Here is a 6,437-nt window from a genome sequence, read left to right on the forward strand (position 1 = left end):
GAATCTATACTTTCGTAAAATAATTCTCTGAACTTTGATTATTCATCAGCGCGCCTTGTTAATACAGGACTGCGTGAGGCGCTTTTGGCATTTGTTAAAACTGAGGTCTACGTGGATCGTTCATACTGACAAAAGAATAAGAAAATCTCTGCGATTTTATGTCGTGTTATCACGTTAAAATACTGCTGCAGGATATCTTTACTGTAGCGAAATTTAATTTAAAGAAACCTTATACTGGAAGAAAGTATCCCTTTTTCTGAACGAAATAATCTTCGTCTTGCCGAGAAGCGGCCAATATCATTCACACAACATAAAATAGTATGTTCACTTTCTTTTCCTTAATAATTACGGTGTAAGTCTTTTAATTCGTTCGTTGATAGCGGAACGCAATGAAAATTATAATGAAATATTTTCTACGCAAGTTGTCTGCTAAGAGTGGTCGATTGTTCGTTTATCCAGCGTGCTGAAAACCTTACAAATGATGTTTTTATTTCTGCTTGAAGGTCACTCGGCATATGAAGGAAAAATTCGCAATCAGCATAAATTATCATATATTATTTAAAATTTACAATTTACAATGCGGAATGGCCGCCGTAGTGTGTATTAGCTTCTAAAATAGAACAGAGAGTGAGTAATAACCCTGGCCTTTTAGTTTCTTTCGTCAGCGACTAAAACTATGATCTATTAGCATAGAGATATTATACAGTTATCTTATAGAGTCTGTTTGAACCACTATCATTTAATTTTATTATAAATTACTAATATGAGAGCTAATTGCACGAGCATTTTATGAGTTTTATACTATTTTCATTTTACTTTGTTTTGTGTCTGACTTTTCGTTTGCACCTTTTAATATTTTGTACAGTATATCGGTACAGCATTACCGTATTAGTAATTCCAAACTTCGTTCGTTTCTCACCGTTATAAGGCTGTGAAAATATTTAAAATCCAGGTTAGAACATGGAATAATGATAATATTACGAAAAGTATTGTATTTTGATTCCTTATGTGATTAAAACAGATATAATAGACAACCAACCAGTTGCAATAAATGGCGGTTTTCAAATAACCTTTACCATGGCTTCGACTGATTAAAACCCGTCATCTTCAGAAAGACAAACAAACTTGACCTTAAAAGTTCATTCAGTAAAAGCTGTCTCCACATGACATGTATCGGTAACGGCCTGTATGTCCATATGTAAAAATTAAGACCACTAGAATGAAGGGCATGTAGCTACTAACATGGTCTGTTACTTTAAGTGATTAGTTTTACTGGTGTGACACGCCTTTGATTCTAGAGGCCTTAATTTTTACATATGGACACACAGACCGTTGCCAGTACATGTCATGTGCAGACAGCTTTTACTGAATGAACTGATAACGTGAAGTTTGTTCATTCTCCTGAAGAATACGGTCGAAACCATGGTAAAGATTATTTGAAAAGTACCATTTATTGTAACTGGTTGACTGTCTTTTATACCTGCTGTTCTGTAACTGTTGCTGTAGTGCAGCCGTATTCAAAATATTGTGTGATTAACATAGGTTACGTGGAGATTAAATTGACTGAAGCGGCAAAGAAACTGGTATAGGCATGCGTATTCAAATACAGAGATATGTAAATAGGCAGAATACGGCGCTGCGGTAGACAACGCCTAAATAAGACAAAAAGTGTCTAACGCATTTCTTAGATCGGTTGCTGCTGCTACAATGGCAGAGTATCAAGATTTAAGTGAGCTTGAACGTGGTGTTACAGTCGGCGCACGAGCGATGGGACACGGCTACCGTGAATATCAGGAATTCGGTAAAACATCAAATCCAAGACATTCCTGCGGCCGGAAAAAGATCCCGCATGAACTGAACCAAAGACGACTGAAGACAATCGTTCAACGTGACGGAAGTGTTACTCTTACCTAAATGCATGCAGATTTCAATGCTGGGCCATCAACAAGTGTCAACATGCAAACCATTGAACGAAACATCATGGATAGCCCCTCAACACCGACATTGGACTGTTGATGACTGGAATCTAATTGCCTGGTCGGACGAGTCTCGTATCAAGCGGATGGAGACAGCCTCATGAATCCATGGAACCTGCATGTCAACAGGGGACTGTTCGAGCTGGTGAAGGCTCTGTAGTGGTGTGGGAAGTGTGCAGTTGGAGTGATATGGGACCCCTGATACGTCTAGATACGACTCTGACAAGTGACATGTATGTAAGCATCCTGTCTGATCACCTGCATCCATTCATGTCCATTGTGCATTCCGACGGATTTGGGCAATTCCATCAGAACACGGCGACACCCGGCATGTCCAGAATTGGTACAGTGTGGCTCCAGGAACACTCTCCTGACTTTAAACACTTCCGCCGCCACCAAACTCCCCAGACATGGACGTTATTGACCATATCTAGGATGCCTTGCAACGTACTGTTCAGAAGAGATCTCCACCCCGTTGTATTCTTACTGATTTCTGGATGACCGTGCAGGATTCAGTTCCCTCCAGCACTACTTCTGACATTAGTCGAGTCCGCGCCACGTCATGCTGAGGCACTTCCGCGTGCTTGCGTGTGCCCTACACTTCGTTAGGCAGGTTTACCAGATTCTTTGGCTCTTTAGTGTACCATCACCTTTCTCCTTCCGTGCGGAGGGGAAAGAGGCTAGAGAGCCAAATATTCAGGAACCTGAGCCAGTCACAGCAAATCTCTTAAGAGAAAAACGTAACGAAGAGTGTACATAGAGTTACTGTTTTTTATCACCGCAGATCTTGGGAGGCTGTGAACTCCCTTTCATACCGTTCTGTTTCCATCCGGACGGCTGGTTTCATGCGGATTTTCACGCTACTCTATAATGTGCAAGCATTATCGTCTGCAGATAAGTACTGCAACCCCCATTTACTTGAACCTTCTTATTGCAGTCAAGCTTGAGCAAGTACATTTGATATGGCAAGAGATTTGCATTCACGCGTTATACGGACGAATCCACTCATCCATCGAAAATATGACTTTCGTGTCACTGTACTACGGACTTTCGGAAAGCCAGCACTAGGCAGAAGTCACCATCTGACATCACTCCCACAATGGCACGTTTACTGTTGCTAGTGCTGAAATTATATTTTGTATTCTACAACTTTACTTCCATATCGTAAGGCTGTGCCTCAACTGCAAGGAAAAACGGAAATGATTTACGGGCATGTTTTTACAATCACATTCTACCACAGTCGCCATAATCACCAAGGCTTGCATGAAAGCTGCTTTGCTGCTATAGGTTTCAACGTATCCATCCTCTGAGAGATCTTACTCGACTGGGAGAATGATTTCCCAGCCAGTGTTCATGTGTATCAGTAGTGGCAGTGCGTGCAACCTTAGAAGAATAAAAAATGTAATATCATCTCTGTTTTTGGGTATATAAGAACAAAATGTGCTGGGCACCACAGTCAGTTCATCGCGGCCCCTCCTGGCGTCACATATATTGTTGGAAATGAACAAGACTATGATACTTGACGCTAAACCTCTTCAATGCAGAGCTATAGCGTTAGTTGCTAATTTAAGTTATGGCAGTGAATATATCTGTTAACTCACTGTTAAATATCTATCTGTGCTTTGAACATATTCATTAACTCAGTGCTAAAGGAGAAAGATGGCTACCTAACGGTGTTTTCAAGAGACCAGACGTCCTGCAGATACTAGAACTAATTATTCCTGAATACGTCTCGATCGTGCAGCTGGAGGACTACGACTTCTGTGTTAAGGAAAAGGGAAGTGTAGATGCTCTCTACATCTTCCAGCTCCTTAACTCTAAAAACCTTTGTAAGCTGCTTCATGATATTTATAGGAAACTTGAAAGATGTCGAAGTTTGAATGCAGTTGACTTATTTGTTCCCATGATACCATTGTTGTATGATATTTAGTACAGCTTCCGATGATTACCTCAAGTATTTCAGAGTAATGTACTTATTTCTAAGTATGTACTGTGTTATAAACATTATGATTTGCAAGCACAGTGTCAAATTGGTGGACGACCACCTACTAAAATACACTGTGAGGTCTGTAACAAGAAACAAATAAAATAATTTTTTCATATGTAATCATGTAGCTTAGGGTAATGGGTCTACTCCCTTTATCATAAAAATCTTTTCAGGAACTTTACTCATTGAGCTGAATGGCTTCACATTTTTCTAAACTTTTAACTCACATTTGAACGAAAAGATTGGGAAAAATTTTTTAAAAAATGTGATAAAATATGGTATTATTCATTATATATTTTGATACATCAACAGTCATACATTGGGTGTAGTAAACTATAATGTTTAAAACAACTGACTGTTTTTTACTTCATCAACAGCTGTGTAGTATTTTTCAAACAATTGTTTCTTACATGTTCTAAATTTGGCCTGTATACCGTCCAGACATACAGGAACAATAAAAACTTTGATATTCCATATGTAAATTTAGCTTGTATGGATTCAATACTTAGCGGGGCGATAGTTGTTGCCTTTGGCACTTGTAAAGGAATTTAATAATTATTTCTTAATGAAAAATAGATTGATAGTTATTCGACTCTCATACCAAAGATAAATGTGAAAAGTATTTAACGCTGATGGACAAAAGAAGCTTGAAGCTCTTCGTTTATTAAATGTAGTATTAGTTACCTTCCGTTGCTCTTCTGTCCTCGTGATAAGACGTGTTGTGTAATTTTAAAGTGAAATGGTGTTAATGAAAGCAATTCATAGTCAATATGATTTTCTTATCTCAGAAAATAGATTAAGGAAAGACAAACCTACGTTTCTAGCATCTGTAGACTTAGAGGAAGCTTTTAACAATGTTGACTGGAATACTCTCTTTCAAATTCTGAAGGTGGTAGGGGTAAAATACAGGGAGCGAAAGGCTATTTACAATTTGTACAGAAAGCAGATGGCAGTTTTAAGAGCCGAGGGGCATTAAAGGGAAGCAGCGGTTGGGAAGGGAGTGAGACAGGGTTGTAGCCTGTCCCCGATGTTGTAAATCTGTATATTCAGCAAGCAGTAAAGGAAACAAAAGAAAAATTCGGAGTAGGTATTAAAATCCATGGAGAAGAAATAAAAACTTTGCGATTCGCCGATGACATTGTAATTCTGTCAGAGACAGTAAAGAACTTGGAAGAGCAGCTGAAAGGAATGGGCAGTGTCTTGAAAGGAGGATATAAGATGAACATCAACAAAAGCAAAACGAGGATAATGGAATGTAGTCAAATTAAGTCGGTTGATGCTGAGGGAATTAGATTAGGAAATGAGACACCTAAAGTAGTAAAGGAGTTTTGCTATTTGGTGAGCGAAATAACTGATGATGGTCGAAGTAGAGAGGATGTAAAATGTAGACTGGCAATGACAAGGAAAGCGTTTCTGAAGAAGAGAAATTTGTTAACATAGTGTATAGATTTAAGTGTCAGGAAGCCTTTTCTGAAAGTATTTGTATGGAGTGTAGCCATATATGGAAGTGAAACATGGACGATAAATAGTTTGGACAAGAAGAGAATAGAAGCTTTCGAAATGTGGTGCTACGGAAGAATGCTGAAGATTAGATGGGTAGATCGCATAGCTAATGAGGAGGTATTGAATAGGATTGGAGAGGAGTTTGTGGTACAACTTGACAAGAAGAAGGGATCGGTTGGTAGGACATGTTCTGAGGCATCAAGTGATCACAAATTTAGCATTGGAGGGCAGCGTGGAGGGTAAAAATGGTAGAGAGCGACCAAGAGATGAATACACTAAGCAGATTCAGAAGGATGTAGGTTGCAGTAAGTACTGGGAGATGAAGATTCTTGCATGCGATAGAGTAGCATGGAGAGCTGCACCAAACCAGTCTCAGGACTGAAGACCACAACAACAACAGCAACATGTTTTTCTGATTTACGATACGACGGATCCCAGCTCCTGTAACTCTGGGAAATTACTATTATTTTAATTTTACATGGAGAATTTAAATGGAAGGGACGATATTCACGACGGCGCTATTCAACAATAGAGGTACGTAAATGTGTTCATCTCTTTCCCTTCGTGGCCGCCAATGTCAATTTCGATGTATTTGCCGCGTCATTCAGAACCCGCAGTCTATCTTTTCATTTAATTAGGAAGTCCGATAATTTTCCTTCTTAGATGAATAAATGCAATTTAATCACAATTCTTTTTATCTAGGCCACGGGGAATGATAGTAATTAGAACGTACGTGCCTCTATCCCTATCGTACGTTCGCATACAACTGAATGTGTACTGACGGAACTAAATTTATGATCAGTTTCCTTTCCAGTATTAATTCTTATTTTGAACCACTCACTGGCAAATGCACGTGCCCTATTATTTTGTGGAGTCAGTCGGGCGTATTCTATAATAACGTTGCTTGTAATATCCAGTCGCTTAGTTTGACCACCATAACAACTCTCATTTCAAAATTACGACACCGGCTG

Source organism: Schistocerca gregaria, chromosome 1 (assembly GCF_023897955.1).
Source record: "Schistocerca gregaria isolate iqSchGreg1 chromosome 1, iqSchGreg1.2, whole genome shotgun sequence".
NCBI classification, from domain to species: domain Eukaryota; kingdom Metazoa; phylum Arthropoda; class Insecta; order Orthoptera; family Acrididae; genus Schistocerca; species Schistocerca gregaria.